This window comes from Xenopus tropicalis, chromosome 8 (assembly GCF_000004195.4).
Source record: "Xenopus tropicalis strain Nigerian chromosome 8, UCB_Xtro_10.0, whole genome shotgun sequence".
Taxonomy (NCBI): domain Eukaryota; kingdom Metazoa; phylum Chordata; class Amphibia; order Anura; family Pipidae; genus Xenopus; species Xenopus tropicalis.
In genome coordinates this window covers 19,062,723-19,083,495 of record NC_030684.2, presented here as the reverse complement: position 1 = coordinate 19,083,495, position 20,773 = coordinate 19,062,723, and the positions used below count along the sequence as shown (strand labels likewise).

At 43.1% G+C, this 20,773-nt stretch overlaps 1 long non-coding RNA gene across 1 annotated transcript in view; it reads right to left on the bottom strand.

Annotated features, from left to right (window-relative positions):
- LOC101734543 overlaps positions 1–20,773 on the bottom strand; it is a 52,302-nt gene that overhangs the window by 14,418 nt on the left and 17,111 nt on the right. Inside the window, exon 4 of the long non-coding RNA XR_004219659.1 lies at positions 16,333–16,543. This is a non-coding gene — a long non-coding RNA (uncharacterized LOC101734543). The remainder of the gene's footprint in view (positions 1–16,332; positions 16,544–20,773) is intronic.

Here is a 20,773-nt window from a genome sequence, read left to right as displayed (position 1 = left end):
ATTGTGGGTTGGTGCTTTTTAATCAACATGAACCAACACACTCACATCTTCTAGCTTTTAACTATTCATTACTCTTATTTTCAAGATCTTTAGCAAAAAGATTGAAAACAAATCTATACATCCTCTGAACAAGCTCAGTGAGTATCAGATACCAAGAAAGCAACTAAAACTGTTAGCCCGATAATATAGAACCACTGTAGAACTAAAACAAAGACAACTGATGACAGAACATATGGGCTCTAGATGTGGGGAAGAGCAGGGCAATTACAAACGGATCCAATGTTTACCCCTTTTTTATGTAAACTCCTCTTATCTGTGTCTGTTCAACTGTCCAAACTAATTGCACTTTTCGTTCCACTTTTCTAGAAATGATTGAATGTGACGATAATAGCTTGTATACGAGCTAACTATAACACTTTTTTTGTAACTGTTACAGTAAAAGCTCACAAATAAAACAAAGTTCAGGTTAGAATATTTCCATTAAGCAGACCTAAAGGAAAGGAAAAAAAATTAAAAAATATATATATACACATATACTGGTAAGGGCTATCTGTAGAAGATAGTAAAGCAGATACTGGGTATGGGTATGGCAATTTAAGGAAGGGGGGAACCAGAGAAGGAACAGTAAGAGTCAGAAGGGTGTTTGGCAGATAAGGTAGAGGAGATGGGGAGAGTAAAGGTTGTGATGACAAATAGGTTGTGAGCAGAAGAGATAAGGAGAACAACAGAGTGAAGGATAACAGATTAGAAAATGAAGGAAAAAGAACAGAAAGATACTGCAAAAAAGGGTTGGGAAGAGAGAAGAGGGTGAAGAGCTTGCAAATCTTCCCTCTTTACTCCTTAACACATCACTATGTACCAGTTTATAATAACAACCCTTAACTAACAAATAGAAGGACTATCAGCTTCACATCTCTGTTGGATGAGTACACTGGCAGCTGAAGGTATGAACAGTTGAAGCATAAAGTCCGACATCCATTCTTCCTACAGACATCTAAATCAAGAGAGAATTTGGAAATTCAAATATGTTTTCATTGAACACCAGCATAGAGTGACTGCACTGACCACACTCACATATACACTGCAGTATTAATAACCCCTACTGCTCACATTGCGCAGTGTAAAAAAACAACACTTGTGTTCTGCACTGATAGCCCTGCATATACACCTGCATACACTGTAATCAAAACTGCTACACATACTGCATACATTGCATATATTCTGCTGAGTGTACCTACATGTACATGGCCATTTACTGAAATGACAACCTCTGTATATAAACCTACTCTAAGCAAAGCAGCATGATTTGTACAGGTATCAGACCCCTTATCCAGAAACCCATTATCCAGAAAGTTCCGAATTACGGAAAGGCCATCTCCTATAGACTCCATTATAAGCAAATCATTCTAATTTTGAAAAATGGTTTCTTTTTTTCTGTAATAATAAAAGAGAACCTTGTATTTGATCCCAACTAATATATAATAACAGGTCCCACACCCGTACTCAAAGCATCTTGGCATATACACCTGCATACACTGCCCACAGGGCACCTGTACCCATAAACCTACACATGTTGCACTGAAAATATCTTTACTCCATTCCTTTCACTCTCCACTCCTGCATATGCTGACTTGGCAATTGAACAAACTGCACAGAAGCTGCATATATCAGCTGCAACACCAGGTATAATGTATGCCATACATACGCCAGATTGTGGCCATTTCTGCACTTTGCATGCTGCGCTCAGATTCACAAATGAACCCTATGGAATCCCTCCGATTAGTTTATTCCAACCTTCATACACAGCATTCCGTTCTTTGGTGTATGAACAATATGCTTACAGTTTAAATGCCAACCCATTCCTGAATTCTCTGTTCCACCTCTTGCATTCTAAATTCTACAACCTCCACATGGGAAAAAAGGAGCTACATAAAGTGCTTGATAAGCCTCTCAGAGGCAGAAGGCAGGTTTAACAACTTGATCGTGACAGGAGAAGATGGAAAAATGTAATACAAATGTAAAACTCATACATACATGGGACCTTGCCAAACCAGTGAATCTGCCTTTCTGTTGCTTGTAGAGAGGCTTCAGAGATAATTCTGCTTTGAATAAAAGGCCTTTGTCTTCTCTTTACTGCCATAATTCTGTTTGTATTCTCCCAAAACACTTATGTCAGGCGGTTAATCTCTTACAGGGATGCATAAGGGCGAAGACACATGGAGCTACTTAGTAGCAGCCAGAAAATACCATAGATAATACTGAGAATTGAATCTGCTAAAACACACGTAGAGACAATTATCAGCATTGTCCATTTTTGTAGTAGCTCCATGTGTCTGCACCCTTGGGGGCCTAGCAGGTAAATTAAAGGTAAACATGGCAAACACTGGGAGAGCCAACTATGAGAACTGTCCCTTAGGTTTGCTAACCGGCTGACCGCCCAAATAAACCAGAAAATGTACCCGGCATAGATATTCCCCTGTAACCAGGACTATTCCTCTAGAAGACAAAAGCGATAACTAAATGTAAAATGGAAGTAACAAAACATCATTTACCAGACTGCAAAACATTTAATAAGCTCTAAATTTTGTGCCTAAAGAAAATCTGTGTTTTGCCACCATGCGCCATCCGACGCAGCAGCGAAGCTAGAACCAGGGTGCAGCTGCCACAAGGCCAGTTAAGTGGCAGAAAGAAAACTCCTGGTAACTTTAACTTTTAACTGGAAATTCTGCTTTTCTAGTGCAGATAGTGAAATTACTCTCTAGCGATGTGGGACTCCCCTATACCCTCTCCAGCACAGAGGGGCGGCATCAAAGGAGCCATCTTAGGGCAGATTCAAGGTGAAAATTGCCCCTGGCTAGAACCCTTTGCCAGAGACAGCAATCCAGAGAGCGTGCAATATGGCGGTGGCTCCCCACGCTCAGAGTATGATTTTGAGAGCTCTCCCCCACCCACACAACCACTACCAGAACAAGCAGTACAACTGATATTAACAGCAATTGCTCTGCGGGCAATAGACCAGGCCATAATGACCCCGGGTACCTTACTGCAGGGACACACAGACTTATCCAAAAGGTAGGGTGCCCCAGGCAGACTGGGACTATCCCAAGCCTCCTGCTTGTTATTACTGACAATTGGAAGGCACCCCAACAACCAGTGCTCACTGCTGGATATCCCTTGGCATCTGTCCCAGACTGTAACATGCAGTATCCTGATCCCTGGTCCTTTCGGGATTTAGCCACACACACTTGCCGACTTGACCACCATGAAATATCAACCTCTATGGACAAGATACTCAGGAGGGGACCAATCACACACAGGCTCAATATACTTTTCACCCATGGTGATTCATTAGCTGACTGTACTAGCACCCAAACATGCACTTATACCTGAAATGAATGGGACCCCTACTGCCATTATTTGGCAGCTTTTTAATGGGTAGGAGCCCTCACTACCTCCCATAGGACCAATTCACAACTTCTACAGGACTATCTGGAGCATAATTTAGATTAGCAGACTAATCTCCCTAGTGTTAACAACACATTTACAATTACAGGGAAAAGGCCTTTCCCCACTAGGGGTCGGCACGGAGGGACAGGGACAGTTATTTTGGGGAAAAAAATTGCTTTGTTTTACGATACTGGTGATTAAACTGTGGGAAGATTGAAATCCCAAGAACTGGTATAAATATATTCATATTAAGTTTACTATGCTAAGGTCACTCAATTAATGAAATGCACTGCATGTCACTGCACAATGTGTCATTGTCAAACCGAGCTGGAGAGGAGCCCTCAGCGCTCATATCTTGGAACTTAAGGGGCCCAAATCCCAAATTCAAACAATCTCTAGTCTTCCATTACATTACAAAATATCAGCCCCATATCCTGCTACTGCAGGAGACCCATCTCGAGGGACAATGCCTACTGGCATTAAAAAAGCCCTTGGGAGGCTCATGGCTATCACGCCCCCTTATGCCAGAGGCATTCTATTTTGATTAGAAAACACATACCTTTTAAACTTCACTTCATGACTTACATACAGACCCTCAGGGCAGATTTGTAGCCCTTTCATGTACCTTAGCTATCCAGCCACTGACCATAACAAGTATATATGTACCACCAACCTTTCAGCTCCAGGCAATGCAGCAGATAAGGCAAGAAGCTACAGGATTCCCAGCAGCCCCACTAGCAGCCTGATAGGCAATCCCACACCCTGATGGACACTATACTGTTACTTTGGGCCTCACCGACATCTGAAAGTGGAAAAATCTATCCACATGGGCTCCTGCCAATCCACTAAGTATAAACACACTAACCAGAATCAACTTAGACTTAGCTATTTCTCACTTACACAGACTAGTGGACCAAATACTATATGGTCTGGTCTGCCCATACAGTCCTCCTTAAGATAAATATAATACCAGCAGGACGATCCCAAATTTGTAGCCTTAGTTCACCGTGGCTATGCGAGGCGGTCTCTAAGGAGCCTCAATGGACTTCTGGGACACTAATAAAAACACTGCAAGCCCTGACGTAGTCTGGGACGATTGTAAGGCTACAATTACGGGGACATTACTTGGTGCTATAGCTGGAGCGAGAAGAGCGGCCAATCAAAAAGGGAATGATGTCCAATGATTTCTTTCAGAGGCAGACCCCCACACGGCCTCATTCACGGAGGAAACAGTACAGTAACTAAAGCCTAAGCGGGATGAGCTTGGCAGGGGACAGGTTGACACCGAGCTGTTAAAATATGAGTGCTTGCCAAAGCCTAGCAGCCCTTCTCCATATAAAATAGCCATAACCATGAGAGACACCCCTCCTCCACGTTAGCGGCTGGAGGGGACTCCAACATACTTCTGGATCCACACTTAGACTGCTCGGCCAGACACTCCGGTATTCCTTCTAGACGTCTGACATGATGTAGAGAACTGCCACACTGAAAAGGACTATACATTCTATTTACACAGACATAATACTTATTGGAGAATAGATTATATTTTTATTTCCCATAATTCATTACATCAAGTCGTAAGCACTCAGACTCTCACTAGAATGTAGTTGGACCACTGGATGTAGCAGATTCTATAAAATTGTATGAAAATTCTAAAAAAAAAAATCCCCTCAAAGCTTCCACTTTAAAGAAATTTTTCTGCATTTTTGTGGGGTAAAAACACACAAAACAATACACTGACCCACCCAAAATCATATATTTTTGAGCTGTGGGAACACGTACTTATGTGTAACTTATGCATAACATTCATGAATCACACTGTGAATATATATATTTATAGCTCCAACCCTGGAAGGCTAAAGGTTACTGTTCTCGAGCATATTTAACATATAAAAAAGCTGAGACAGAGAGAAACGTTCTGGGATTACCCTTTAATTCACTGGCCATTTACCTTACTGGGATAAATGTATATGTGCCCCATCCATAGTACTAGTGCCCATATCAGCCTGGGATTTATTATGTTGCTTTGAAAAACTGTTCTTCCACTTCAGCTTATTCTTCAGCCCATTCTTAGCGCAGCCCATTTTCTAAACGCTTCTCCTCCTACAGGTTTAGGGGTACAACACTCAAACTCTCTCCACTTCTTCGCCCTATAGCGGAGCAGGCTGCTTGTGCTTTTCTAAGGGATCCCGGCCTCCGTCTTTTTGTGGCGCCGCTCTGAACACCCCAATATTTCCATTGACTTTGACAGGAAAGATTTTCAAACTGCTGCCACACTTACAGCTGTGAAGCTACACTCCCCAAACTTGAATAACATAATCATGGGGTCACCCCAAATGAAACAGCGACATTTGTTGGACAACTCAAAGTGGAAGGGGCCAACAGCGGCCAATCCAATTTCACCCATTGACTTTAATGGAGACATTTAAACTGCTTCCAATCTTAGAGCTCTGGAGCCAAACCCACCAAACTTGAATCACATAGTCAAGGGGGAAACCCAAATGAAAAGGCAATTTTTCTTGGGTGCCCAAAAGTGTACGGAGCTACCAACAGCCAATCAGATTTAATTCACTGAATTTCATTGTTTAACATTTAAAATACTGCCATTCTCACACTATTTATGCCAGAGACAAATGAAGCAGCATTTGTTTATCCCTTTCTGGTCGCTGGTACTGATGGTTGAAGCAAAAATAATCTAGCGAAATGTTTTTACCCAAATCTAACAATCATGTTGTTTCTGCTACATTGTTTCCCATTGCTTCACGACATGTGACTTCACTCCTAGAAATGTGACAGTTGGGTTTGTCCGTTGGTTGACTTTGTGGTGAGAGGTAAGTCTGAATCCCCTCTGAGAATTTTTTTGCCAAATAACCCTTATTTTAGCTAAAAAAAGATGGGAAATAGTTGGGTGATGCCCCCCTAGACTAGCGGATGTTGCTCCTCTCACAGATTTTAGTGAATTTGGAGAATTTTAGAGATGACATTAATCTTAGCGCTGGTTGGGAGACACAGACCCGGGATTTGGCAGTTTTGCAGTTCTGCAGCAAATACATATTTTTTTTTTTGACTGGGGACCCCATAAACATTTGGAGGCCATACAATACATACATTTTTCCTCCCAGTATTGACAGGCTCCTTAGAGTTCTGCCCCTTTGCCCCGGGTATCTGCCCTGCTCTCATGTAGCAACCTTAACATTTAACTGAATCCATTTCAATACATTTTTCCTTGCAAAGCAAAGCAATTGGCACAGAAATGAATGGGGTTGATCTTTTCCCATCAGCCTGTACAGCCCCCTAAAAGCACTGTGACACCAGGACCCACGCTTGGTTGGCAGCGCTGTCCGGAGCCCTTCTTTGCACCAAACGTTTGTATCTCTCCCAATCAAATTCTTCATTCTATTAAAGCTTCTAATAATTGGTGCTACTGGTTATTTATAGAGCAGCAAACATATTCAGTAGCGCAGTACAACTGGGAGGGATACAGAAAGGGAACCCTAGTATATACTGCTATAAATGGCAGAGAGGATCACAAGAGCTCACAGTCTCTTCTCTCTCCTGAAATAGAGCGATTTGAGAGACTTGAGAAATAGAGCGATTTGAGAGATTTGCAGCGACTCCTACCATCCTTGCGATATAGAAGAAGATACAGAAGAAGACACACAAAAGTCTTTTTAAAGACTACACCTTTTCTCCACAGCAGAAGAACAAGAAGAACCTGCCGGACCCATTGTGGTTCACCTGGTAAGGAACCAGCATTTTTCCCTCTGCAATATGTATTACATAGTAGATGAGGTTAAAAAAGAGGCACATCCATGGAGTTCTACCCCTAACTCTGATCTTTACTGTGTTTATTTGGGGTCTTTTAATTTGACATCTTTAGATTAACTCTAACCTTCCCAAATCTCTATTTTATATGACAGAGGCAGCAGAGATGGGCATGAGTGCCAGCAGCCGGCAGTACTACGAGTACCGCTATGGGAAGGTAAGCGCCCCTAGTGCTAATAAATACACATTGCTGTGGTATGTGGGCTAAGAAATTCTAATTATTATTACTGAGGATTAAAGAAAACCTGCTGGAGACCTTAATGTCTTCTTGTTTCCTGCATTTCTGTAGATCTCATGGTGGATCCCCCCTGATCGGGACATCTTCGAGATCAGGGATTTTGAAGATCCACGGGCGGGTCCCTATTTGGAGTGCATTAGGGAACAGATAAGAGGAGACATCAGGATGGCACTCTATGATCTGTGGATGGCCAGAGATTGTGTGAAGATCACAAAGTGGTGGCAATTTCGCCTGAAGGCCGACTTCCGAGGGGACTACAGGTACATCAAAGCCCACCTAAAGGACCTCTACAAAGACCTAGAGGCTATCAACAAGGTCATCCTGACGCGGAACAGCGAGAGATATTAAGGTGCAGTATAGAATCCATCCTTCTTTCCCTTTCTTCTTTCTATGCTGTTTGCTGAAATGGAAATATTCCCTAAATGATGGCTATTTTGTAATGGAAAGGGGCTGATGGATTGAAATCAATTGCAATTCTCAGATTTTGTGCAATGTGTGAAGCCCATGTAAGATGCCAACGTTGTGGGGAAAAATACCCACTTGTTCAGTGTTTTAATTTTGCTTCAGCGCCCGATTTGATATTAATGTGCCCCTAAGTGTAATAGGGTTTCTCCAGGGATATCGCTTGCTAAGGTATAAATAAGTTCTTTTGTTTGATTTTTGCAGGTGGCCCTCGGAACTAAAAGGCAAAAGGTGAAATCCGCCCAGATCCACCTTCTCTCCTATCAACCGCAATTCTACCAGCGGTGCCTGCACTCCCATCCGCTGTAATTCCACCAGCAGTGCCTGCACTCCCATCCACCGTAATTCCACCAGCGGTGCCTGCACTCCCATCCACCGTAATTTCACCAGCGGTGCCTGCACTCCCATCCACTGTAATTCCACCAGCGGTGCTCCCCCTTTCATCTAAAATATGGTTCATACACAAGAGCACCTTAAGGTGCTTGGTAAAAACTGCATTCCCTTTCCATCCATCCCTCAGACTGCAGGAGCCGGGGTCTGCAGGCTGCCTGGGGCCCAATGGAATGGTGTGTATGCTACCATATTCCCTTGTTTCCCTCACCCTGCTTCCCTTGATTATGGCAAGCAGGGTGAAGGCATTGATTCTGGGAGCAAATCCGATTGCCGTTAAGGAGTCAGGAAGGAATTTTTCCCTCTAATGAAGCAGATTGGCTCAAAGCTTCTCAGAGGTTTTTTTTGCCTTCCTCAGAATCAATGAAAAACACAATTTATTATTTGTATTATTAATAAAACTGTGATTTTCACAGATGAACCATCAAGCCGTGTGTGTGTCTTTATTCTGGGTATTGGGCTCATTTGGAAGGGGAAACACATAGAGGGGGAGAGACTGTGAGAATAGAACAAATCAGCAAAGTAGAGGCACTGAAAAGTGAAAGAAGAAAGAAAGAGAAATGTACACATGTTGCTGCTTTATAAAAACCCTGCTTTCCACTGTATGTGTCAGTCTGATTCCTTACACCCCCCAGCACTTCAGTACCTGTGAGTGACACACACCAGTCCTCCTGCGGGTATGGCTGCTCCACCAAGCATTCTCACACCGGGCTAACGGGCTGAGCTTCTGTTTATAATGGCCATTCTTGGCATCCTCCCATCATTCCCCATCATGGCATCCAGCCCTGAGACCAAATCACTGAAGGGTAAAATGCACAACACAATATTCATTGGGCAGATGTGAAGGTGCCTGTGGGTACAAAACCTGCTCCTGTAGGGTTACTATGCAGCCATATTCCCTGGATACACAGAATATTGCCAGGTGAGCAGTAAAGCACAGAACCCACCCATGTTATGGAAAACCCATACTGAGGGGAAGGGAAATCCTTCTGATTTCCGAAAAACAGGTAACGCTTTTGTATGTATCAAATCCATTCCCTTTTCAAAATATATGGATCCCTAGTCCTGCCAGTGCCATCTGAACCAGGTGCAAGTGAATGAGGCACCGGGAAGCAGCAGCGGGCAGAACCCCTGTGGCACCGCGCCGTATACAAGAGCAGAATAAAGACCTTCCTAGGATTGCTGGAAACAAACACCAGCATGGCGTAACATCAACATTCCCCTAAAGCTTTAAGCTACTGCCAGATGGGACTTATTACCCGCTGTGTGTGGCACCCAGGCCCATGCCAGCGGATTGGCTGATACTTGGCCTGCGTTTATTATACACCGGCTGAGAATCAGCCCCGCCTGGCAATAGCTTCAATGGACAGCGATACAACCCAAACCCAACTCTTTCACTTTAATGTGCCAGCGTTGCCCCCCTGTCCCATCTCTGCCCCAAACTGACACACAATTCTGTTACCTTACTAACTCAGTTTTATAGAAGAGTAACACAATTACTGCTAGAAGTAAAGCTACAGAGGAGAAAGGGTTAATACTGTGCCCCGCATGTGTATCCCAGTTTGTTACATGCTATTATTCCCATGATTTAGTTATGAAGAATAGCCCCCAGTAATGTACAGAGGGGTAACAGCCCAGAGTGGGATCCGCTCTCTGCTTGCCAATAGCGTGCCAGGAATCCGCATCACTGCCAGATATTTGCAGCAATGGAAACGATATTAAACCCCAATGCTGCTCATATTCAGACAAAATCGCCGGTGCTGCTACCTATGGGATTCCCATTACTAGCCGGGCAGAGCAGTTTATATACGGCAGTACAAGCAGACAAACAAGTGCCCGTGCCCTGGGCCGAGCATAGATGGAGCACACAACTAGCAGCGTGTTTTGGGGAGACCTGCACCTTTTTCAAGCATCCTGGCAACACTAAAATAAAGTCTAAGCAAGCAGCATTCACTTGCTCTGTGTGTGCTCCTTCCCATTAATACTATGTACTATGTATATAAAACATTGCCTTAAGGTGGATGCAGGGTACTGGGAGTTGTAGCACCAAAGCCACTGGAGCTGCAGGACCATTCATGCGAGTTCCCCCAAGCACAGAAAGTTCCTGCACAGCAGCAGCGGAAGGTAACATAGGTTCAGCAGAACAAAATGGCGTCAGTAGGGCAAGATGTTACCAACCTGCGTACCCACCCCATGTACAGCTTTGTTTGGGTAGCGCCATTGTACCCTGTGCAGGAGCTGAAGTCAGGGTTTGACTGTACTATTAATATTTCTCTCCTATTCATTTTCCTTTCTCTCTTTCAAACCAAAATTGGGTTGCTAGGGAAAACTGCACCTAGCAACTAGCTGTCTGTTGAAACGCCAAGACGCTCAGCTGAAGAAAAACCTAAATAATAGGAAAGCTAGAAAATAAAGACTAACTGCAAACTGTTTTGGAATATAACTTTGTACATCACACTTAATGCTAATTTAAAGGTCAACTTCCCCCTTAATAACAGTGGAACAAATCTACAAGCGAAACCAAGAATGCCGCAGGGGTCATTTATAAGCGGAAGTGCGGCATACAAAGTGCCATTTTAAGTAACCATGTTGTATTTTAGCCCAAACTCAGCATTTTTACCCCCCTACAATTCCACATGAGCCGGAGAGATGGTGATGTGCCTGACACAACTGCGGCCCAATGGCGCCACCATCTGGAGAAAGCAGGTATGCGCTCAAACTGAGGTGCAAGTTCCGCAAACGTGCCGGGCTAAAGGGAAGTGCTGGGCAGTTTGGTGCCGGTATGTACAGCATTACATAAGGGTATAGTAAAGTGACAAAAATATCCCCAACTTTACCGAAGAAAGCCAAATATTTTTGGACACTACACATAAGGGTGAATCTGAACGGGGTAACCATGTCTCTCTACTCCAAACTACTAAGTTGCAAAACTCTTCGTAAATTAGCGTTTTGATGCAGCACCTAAACATCACCTTACAGCTTACATTTTACATCATTTCTCCTTAAAAATGAATGGCAGCGCCACAGGACCCCGAACAGTTTAATGCCTAATGTGCTTAGGATTACAACTATACTCACTATCCCACAGTTACACTCTGTACCCCTGATACCATCTTGCCTTACTATACTCACTATCCCACAGTTACACTCTGTACCCCTGATACCATCTTGCCTTACTATACTCACTATCCCACAGTTACACTCTGTACCCCTGATACCATCTTGCCTTACTATACTCACTATCCCACAGTTACACTCTGTACCCCTGATACCATCTTGCCTTATTATACTCACTATCCCACAGTTACACTCTGTACCCCTGATACCATCTTGCCTTACTATACTCACTATCCCACAGTTACACTCTGTACCCCTGATACCATCTTGCCTTATTATACTCACTATCCCAGTTACACTCTGTACCCCTGATACCATCTTGCCTTACTATACTCACTATCCCACAGTTATACTCTGTACCCCTGATACCATCTTGCCTTACTATACTCACTATCCCACAGTTACACTCTGTACCCCTGATACCATCTTGCCTTATTATACTCACTATCCCACAGTTACACTCTGTACCCCTGATACCATCTTGCCTTACTATACTCACTATCCCACAGTTACACTCTGTACCCCTGATACCATCTTGCCTTATTATACTCACTATCCCAGTTACACTCTGTACCCCTGATACCATCTTGCCTTACTATACTCACTATCCCACAGTTATACTCTGTAACCCTGACATCATCTTGTCTTACTATACTTAAGAGGTCATATGACTTAATTGGTACCTAATGTGGTTAATATGTACCTAATGGGGCTATAAAACATACAGGGAGCCATAGATACAGAAATGAGGGCAACCAACCTACTATATACTGTAAGTATCTACTGTACTGTAATGATTGGAAGGAAGTAGAATATTGCTTTGCTCCAAAGGCCACAATGCAACAGCATGGCTAAAGTCCCTTCAGCAGCTCCGTATTATAATTATTCTTATTCTCTATAGCCGAACAGTCCCTCACTCTGCTGTGCTGTAACTATGCTAACTGTTCAGCAATAGCGACTAAGGATAATGAGAATACGGAGCTGCTGAAGCACAGATGGGTCAGTGAGCTCTAAAGAGAAATATGTGAGCCATAATGCGTCCCGCTCCCACTTTAATATGCCTTTCCCAGTGCCCCCTGTTTCTCACCCCAATGGGCTATGTGCCCAAAACCCCATAGCCAGTTTATCTGCAGTGCCAACATCATGTATAATGCCCACAGGGAACATAGTCAGTATATATGCAGTGCCAACATTATGTATAATGCCCACAGAACACACAGCCAGTATATATGCGGCGCCAACATCATGTATAATGCCCACAGGGCACACAGCCAGTATATATGCAGTGCCAACATCATGTATAATGCCCACAGGGCACACAGCCAGTATACATGCAGTGCCAACATTATGTATAATGCCCACAGAGCACACAGCCAGTATATATGCAGCGCCAACATCATGTATAATGCCCACAGGGCACACAGCCAGTATATATGCTGTGCTAACATCATGTATAATGCCCACAGGGCACACAGCCAGTATATATGCAGTGCCAACATCATGTATAATGCCAACAGGGAACACAGACAGTATATATAAAGAGCCAACATCATGTATAATGCCCACAGGGCACACAGTTAGTATATATGCAAAGCCAACACCATCTAAAATGCCCACAGGGCACACAGCCAGTATATATGCAGTGCCAACATCATATATAATGCCCACAGGGCACACAGCCAGTATATATGCAGTGCCAACATCATATATAATGCCCACAGGGCACACAGCCGGTATATATGCAGTGCCAACATAATCTATAATGCCCACAGGGCACACAGCCGGTATATATGCAGTGCCAACATCATCTATAATGCCCACAGGGAACACAGCCAGTATATATGCAGTGCCAACATCATATATAATGCACACAGGGCACACAGCCAGTATATATGCAGTGCCAACATCATATATAATGCCCACAGGGCACACAGCCAGTATATATCAAGAGCCAACATCATGTATAATGCCCACAGGGCACACAGTTAGTATATATGCAGTGCCAATACCATCTATAATGCCCACAGGGCACACAGCCAGTATATATGCAGTGCCAACATCATTTATAATGCCCACAGGGAACACAGCCAGTATATATGAAGAGCCAACATCATGTATAATGCCCACAAGGCACACAGTCAGTATATATACAGTGCTAACATCATGTATAATGCCCACAGGGCACACAGCCAGTATATATGCAGTGCCAACATCATATATAATGCCCACAGGGCACACAGTTAGTATATATGCAGTGCCAATACCATCTATAATGCCCACAGGGCACACAACCAGTATATATGCAGTGCCAACATCATGTATAATGCCCACAGGCTACACAGCCAGTATATATGCAGTGCCAACATTATATATAATGCCCACAGGGCACACAGCCAGTATATATGTAAAGCCAACATCATGTATAATGCCCACAAGGCACACAGTCAGTATATATGCAGTGCCAACACCATCTATAATGCCCACAGGGCACACAGCCAGTATATATGCAGTGCCAACATCATATATAATGCCCACAGGGCACACAGTTCGTATATATGCAGTGGCAATACCATCTATAATGCCCACAGGGCACACAACCAGTATATATGCAGTGCCAACATTATGTATATTGCCCACAGGGCACACAGCCAGTATATATGCAGTGCCACCATCATATATAATGCCCACAGGGCACACAGGCGGTATATATGCAGTGCCAACATCATCTATAATGCCCACAGGACACATAGCCAGTATATATGCAGTGACAACATCATGTATAATGCCCACAGGGCACACAGCCAGTATATATGCAGTGCCAACATCATGTATAATGCCCACAGGGCACACAGCCAGTATATATGCAGCGCCAACATCATGTATAATGCCCACAGGGCACACAGCCAGTATATATGCAGCACCAACATCATGTATAATGCCCACAGGGAACACAGCCAGTATATATGAAGAGCCAACATCATGTATAATGCCCACAGGGCACACAGCCAGTATATATGTAGTGCCAACATCATGTATAATGCCCACAGGGCAACAACCAGTATATATGCAGTGCCAACATCATATATAATGCCCACAGGGCACACAGGCGGTATATATGCAGTGCCAACATCATGTATAATGCACACAGGGCACACAGCCAGTATATATGTAGTGCCAACATCATGTATAATGCCCACAGGGCACACAGGCGGTATATATGTAGTGCCAACATCATGTATAATGCCCACAGGGCACACAGCCAGTATATATGCAGCGCCAACATCATGTATAATGCCCACAGGGCACACAGGCGGTATATATGTAGTGCCAACATCATGTATAATGCCCACAGGGCACACAACCAGTATATATGCAGTGCCAACATCATATATATGCCCACAGGGCACACAGGCGGTATATATGCAGTGCCAACATTATATATAATGCCCACAGGGCACACAGCCAGTATATATGCAGTGCCAACATCATATATAATGCCCACAGGGCACACAGGCGGTATATATGTAGTGCCAACATCATGTATAATGCCCACAGGGCACACAGCCAGTATATATGCAGCGCCAACATCATGTATAAAGCCCACAGGGCACACAGCTGGTATATATGCTAAAATCTGGTGGACATCTACAATGGAAAAATTGACCGCACTCATCCACCACAAAATGGACATATATGAAAAAATATGGACACCCTGGACCGAAAACCAAAACAATCGACCAACTAACCATATCTAAAAACGGACAATGCCAAGGGAAAATCCCAGACGCTAACTAAATAAAAGGAAAAAAAGAGAAAAGAAAAAAGACCACCCAGATGAAAACGGCAAGGCGAGAGTCCAACCACCCCCCTTTACCTCTAACCCTCTATCCAACCCCTATTCTACTTTCTTTAACCCCCATTGTTCCACATATTTTGTATGCATCCTACTTTGTTGTAAAACAACTAATAAAAACAAAGATTAAAAAAAAAAAAAAGCCACTTTGGGTAAAGTTTTGTAAAATGGCCCCCCCTGGACCTGCTCCAGAAAAACCACTATTTTTCAACTGCCCCATCGGTGATCGGGGTACACAGACTATTGCATGTGTCAGTTGGATCTCCCCCTCTGCTCTACATTTTGCAGCAAGTAGTCTGTAGGAACCTGAGCCCCTTCTCCCAAGGATTCTCCCTTCGTAAAGGATTCGGCCCAATACCGAACCCAATCCTAATTAGCATATGTTAATTAGGGTTTGGAAGGGTTAAATCTCAAAAAAATTTCAGCTTCCGTGTTTACATGTAAAAAAGTCACATGATTTTTCGGATTCGCATTTGGTCCGGCCAGGAACGTGGATTCGGCTGAATCTAAATCCTGCTGAAAAAGGCAGAATCTTGGTTGAATACTGAATCCTAGATTCGGTGCATCCCTAGAAAATACTGCCCTGATGGAAGGTGCCCAACACATGGGCATCATCTAGCATTTTAACCTTTTTGTGTTCTTAATGACATTCTATTCTAAACATTTACTAGATGTATGTGGGCAACAGAAAGAGTAGAGCCGTACCAATTTAGCAAGAAGTCTCACAATCTGAGAAGCACTGAGCCTTCCTAATATTACCTAAGGGATATACAATCTGAGCTGTAATTAGCATCGTTGTATGCCCATTAAACTGCTCCCAGATGTCTCTTTCTTGGAAATAATCCTTTGCCTAAATGGCTTACATGATCAATACCTCCCCCACCGATCAGATAATCCTGGTGCTGGATTTTGTTCCCAAATCTCTACAGATTTCCGTGCGTCATATGATTTGTCAGGAATCTATATTTGCCCAGGCAGCAAACACAGCAATATCGCTCACCTTTTTTAGCTGAGGAAGAACGCCTAACGGGCAAAACAGAGCCAGGCACCCCGCCGAGCTTTAGGCCTCCATTGCCTGCTGTAATCTGCTTCTTCTTGTGCTTGTGCCGTTTTAGCTGGTGTGCAGCCAGGGCTAGGGCGACCGTACCAAGAGCCGAGGCAAAAAGGACCTTTCGAAGACCAGGAGACAGCCTGAGTTGCAAGAATGTGGACTGCAAAGACAAACAATATATAGATTCATTATAATAACCAGCTATGGATTTTGGAAAATAATAAATGTGTCTTGTGACTTTGTGGCAAGCAAGACAAGGGTACTTCAAGGTCAAAGCTCCTAATGCCTTCCCACCCCAAGCATTCAGAAAAGTACGCATTACGTAAATGTGTGTGTATATATATATATATATTCATGTAAATGCAGCCACTTGCTTTGACCTCTGCAGTTTCCAGGAGATGGGGTGCAGTGACAAAACTAAGGATGCACAAAACCACTACAATACCATATTGATCACTAGTGGCTCAACGGTTAGTATATTGCCTTGTAGTGCTGGGGGTTTGATTTTAACCTGGGCAATAACTGCAAGAAGTTATATAATCTCTCTTCATTCCTAAACTGGCAATCTGTGGGTTCTGGCAAATGCCAGAGGGGCTTCTGTAAGATGCCATAGACTGTCACTATTTATTGGGCCTGTGGGGCTGTTTTTATTTTGAATCCCAATCCAGACCTGTCTCTGTGTGTTTCCTCAGGGCACTCTGCTTTCCTCCCACACCCCCAAAATATACTGGATGGATAAATGGCCCTTGATAAAACTGACCCTAATATAATAAGGACTTTATAACTAGGGCAATGGTTGGCAAACTGTGGGTCTTGAGCCACAAGCGGCTCTTTAGCCCCTTGAATTTGGCTCTTCCAGGTGCGAGTTCGCACATACAGCCATATATTATTTAGCCCCCACTTTCTGCCCCGTGTACCTGTACCAGCATTAGTGTGTAGCCATATATTTATTTAGCCCCCACTCTCTGCCCCGTGTACCTGTGCCAGCATCCAGCATTAGTGTGTAGCCATATATTTATTTAGCCCCCACTTTCTGCCCCGTGTACTTGTGTTTGCACCCCAAGGCTAAGTCAAATATACCAGTACAATGAAAGTGCAACTGATCTTGCCAAGTTACTACAAACATAGAAAAGGAGGGGATTATTGGACAATGCACATTCCCTGGCCCCTTGCTTCACAAGCCTTTTTAGCATTTATACAAGTGTGTGTATTTTTTTATTTTTTTAAAAGGGGGGGGGGGGTTTCTATTTACAAAGTTACACCCTCACACCTGTCCATTTAATTTTTGTCTTATGACTTTTAAAAATGGGTGTTGGTCTTGGTAATCTCTCTTCTATAAATGCTGAGACCAATGCCCTGGTCTGGAGACACTTTTCCAAGAAATGCTACTATGTAGGGAGGTTCCAACCTATAAAAAATATAACTGGAAGTAAATATTTATGATATGTGGCTTACTGTAACATACTGTCTAGATTTGAACTAGGAACCCACTACTTGCTGTGTAGTTTAATTGCCTCTAGCCTATTTGAGTGGACTGCCGGGTTCTTGGTTCACTTCAATAATAGCCCTAGTTTTCCAGGCAGGAATAATGGCTATAGGTGCTCTCTATTTTCCCACACCTGTTGTAAATCTCCAATTATCATGTCTGTAGATCCCTAGTCTCAGTTCCTTCCACACCCATTATAGGTCTATCTAGCATAATTCCTGGGTGCGCATTCAGTTCTGTCCCTTGCCTGTATCTTGACTTCGACTGAACTCTGCCTGGACTGACCCCCTTTGCCTGCTTTACATCTCATCTGGATACTGATTTTGTTGTGCACTACGGTTCTGGTTTTGATCTGGCCTGCCTGACTCTGATTCTAGTAAGCTGCCTCAGTCTTCCTCCTACAATCTGGTTCATTTGCTCGCTCAGAACCTTGGCAAATGTTCTAGGTTTTGGGTTACCGATCATGACACTTACCAATTTTATGATTATAACTTTGTAACTAAAACCCCCTGGTGCTTGGAATACATGCCCTGGCATAGATACTAAATTACTTGTGAAACAGGGGACTGGGCAATGTACATGGATCAATCCTCTGCCTTTTCTATGCTTGTAGCTAATTTGACCAGATCACTTGCACCTCCATTGCACTGGTACATTATACTAAGCCTTGGAGTGCTCCCACAACCCCCCTTTTTCTGTATTATTTTGAGTTATTCTGTTGGAAGTATGGCCAAACGTCCATACAGTTGTAGCACCTCCAGTCCCCTCCCTTTTGGTAGCCTCACTCAGGCCTTACACAGTAGAATTTTTACAAGATGGAAAAAAAAGCAGACAAATGCTATATGCTATATAAACCCCCCAGAGTTACAAAACATGTAGCCTGAAAGAAGGTTAATACATTAACAAAAAGAAAAAAAAAACAGAGATAGCCAAAGAAATGCCCTAGGGTTTCGAATGTAACCAGCTGCCCAGGATATTTTCTTCATCTTTGGGGGTCATTTATCCGCATTCGAATTTTTTTGTTTGAGTTTTTTGAAACCACAATGAAACTCATTTTCATTATTGTCAGTCATTTATTAGAAAATCCAAATTTAAAAAGCACAAACGGAAAGACCACACATTTCCCATTTTAATTAAATTAAAAAATGTTGCAATTTGTCTAGGGAAACTCCTCATTAACTTCTACAGAAAATCCACAGCTTTTAGATGTACAGGTATGGGACCTGTTATCCATAATGCTCGGGACCTGGGGTTTTCCAGATAAGGGGTCTTTCCGTATTTCAGATCTCCTACCTTTAGTCTGCTAAAAAAAATGTAAAAAGTAATTAAACCCAATAGGATTGCTCCAATAAGGTTAATTATATCTTAGTTGGGATCAAGTACAGGTACTGTTTTATTATTACATGGAAAAGGGAATCATTTAACCATTAAATAAACCCAATAGGACTGTTCTGCCCCCAATAAGGGGTAATTATATATTAATTGGGATCAAGTACAGGTACTGTTTTATTATTACAGAGAAAAGGGAATCATTTAACCATTAAAAAAAACCAATAGGGCTGTTCTGCCCCCAATAAGGGGTAATTATATCTAAGTTGGGATAAGGTACAGGTACTGTTTTATTATTACAGAGAAAAAGGGAATACTTTTTAAAAATGTGAATTATTTGATTAAAATGGAGTCTATGGGAGATGTAATTTCTGTAATTTGGAACTTTCTGGATAATAGGTTTCCATATAAGGGGTCCCATACCTGTATTAGTGGTTTTTGTGCTTAAAAAATTGCAAAAATGCATGCTTTTTTCCCATGAAAAATTTGAGTTTTAGCTATAAAAAACAAACAAACAATAAATCATGGAAAAAATATGAAAGCTAATAAATTCCCCTCTTAATACAATTTGATATTTCTGTTATGTTTTTGGAAAGTAATATACATGTATTTTGCAGGTCATTTTTTACTGAGAAAAAAGTCTGGGAAGAATCTTCCACTAAATATTATAGGCAACATGGTCTGCCATCAGGCCTGGAGATGTCAAGAGCTTGATAACATTCTGATTTCTTTAACTTTTTCATTGGAAATAATGTACCTTATTGATGGGCCTTTTTGGTGGTGTCCCATGTTGGGGGGGGGGGGGGGGTTGTAAGGGACTACTTATTTGTTTTCAGGGCCAGAACTAGGGGGAGGCAGAAGAGGCAGCTGCCTAGGGTGCAAACAATGGGGGACGCCAGGCATGTACCTCTCCTGCCTACCCCTAGTCCGTGCTTCCTTGTAATGGCTTCCACACTTGTCATTGCAGAGTAATGACCCCCCCCCCATGGCACACACACGGCGGTGACGTTGCTGGGGCAAGGTGGCTGACTGGGTTGCCAAAGGTGCCCAGTCGGCTTGGCCCTCCCCTGACAGGTAGAGTCCATTCAGGGCCCTGTGAGTTCTGATGGTGGCCCTGGTTCTAAGGATGCTTTTGTTTGTTTTTATGTGAATCAGTAAGGGCGAGCTTGATTGGTCACAAGTCTCACCATGCAGCCAAACACTATCACATATGTACCTGAGTATGTGATTGGCTGCCAGTTACTGGCATACCATGCATTATGACTGTGTGCAGCTCTGATTGGCTGAAAGCTGTTAGGGAAGGTGACTTCATGTCTCGTGACAGTGACAGTTATTTCATTTCTGGTTTCAGAGGTAAGTGCAGCAGATACCAACACTGGGGCATATTAAAAACAACAATACAAGGGGCAATTTGGGGTGGTTTGGCACCAATGATTTATAGGAGCTTGGGGAGTAGGGCAAAAATTGCCCCTTTGGCTCCAAAACTCCCCAAATTGGCCCCCCATTGCCTCCTTTTGCCTGGGCAGATGCTTGTCATGAAGCTGTCCATTGGGAATGTCAGTTTGTCTTTCCAAA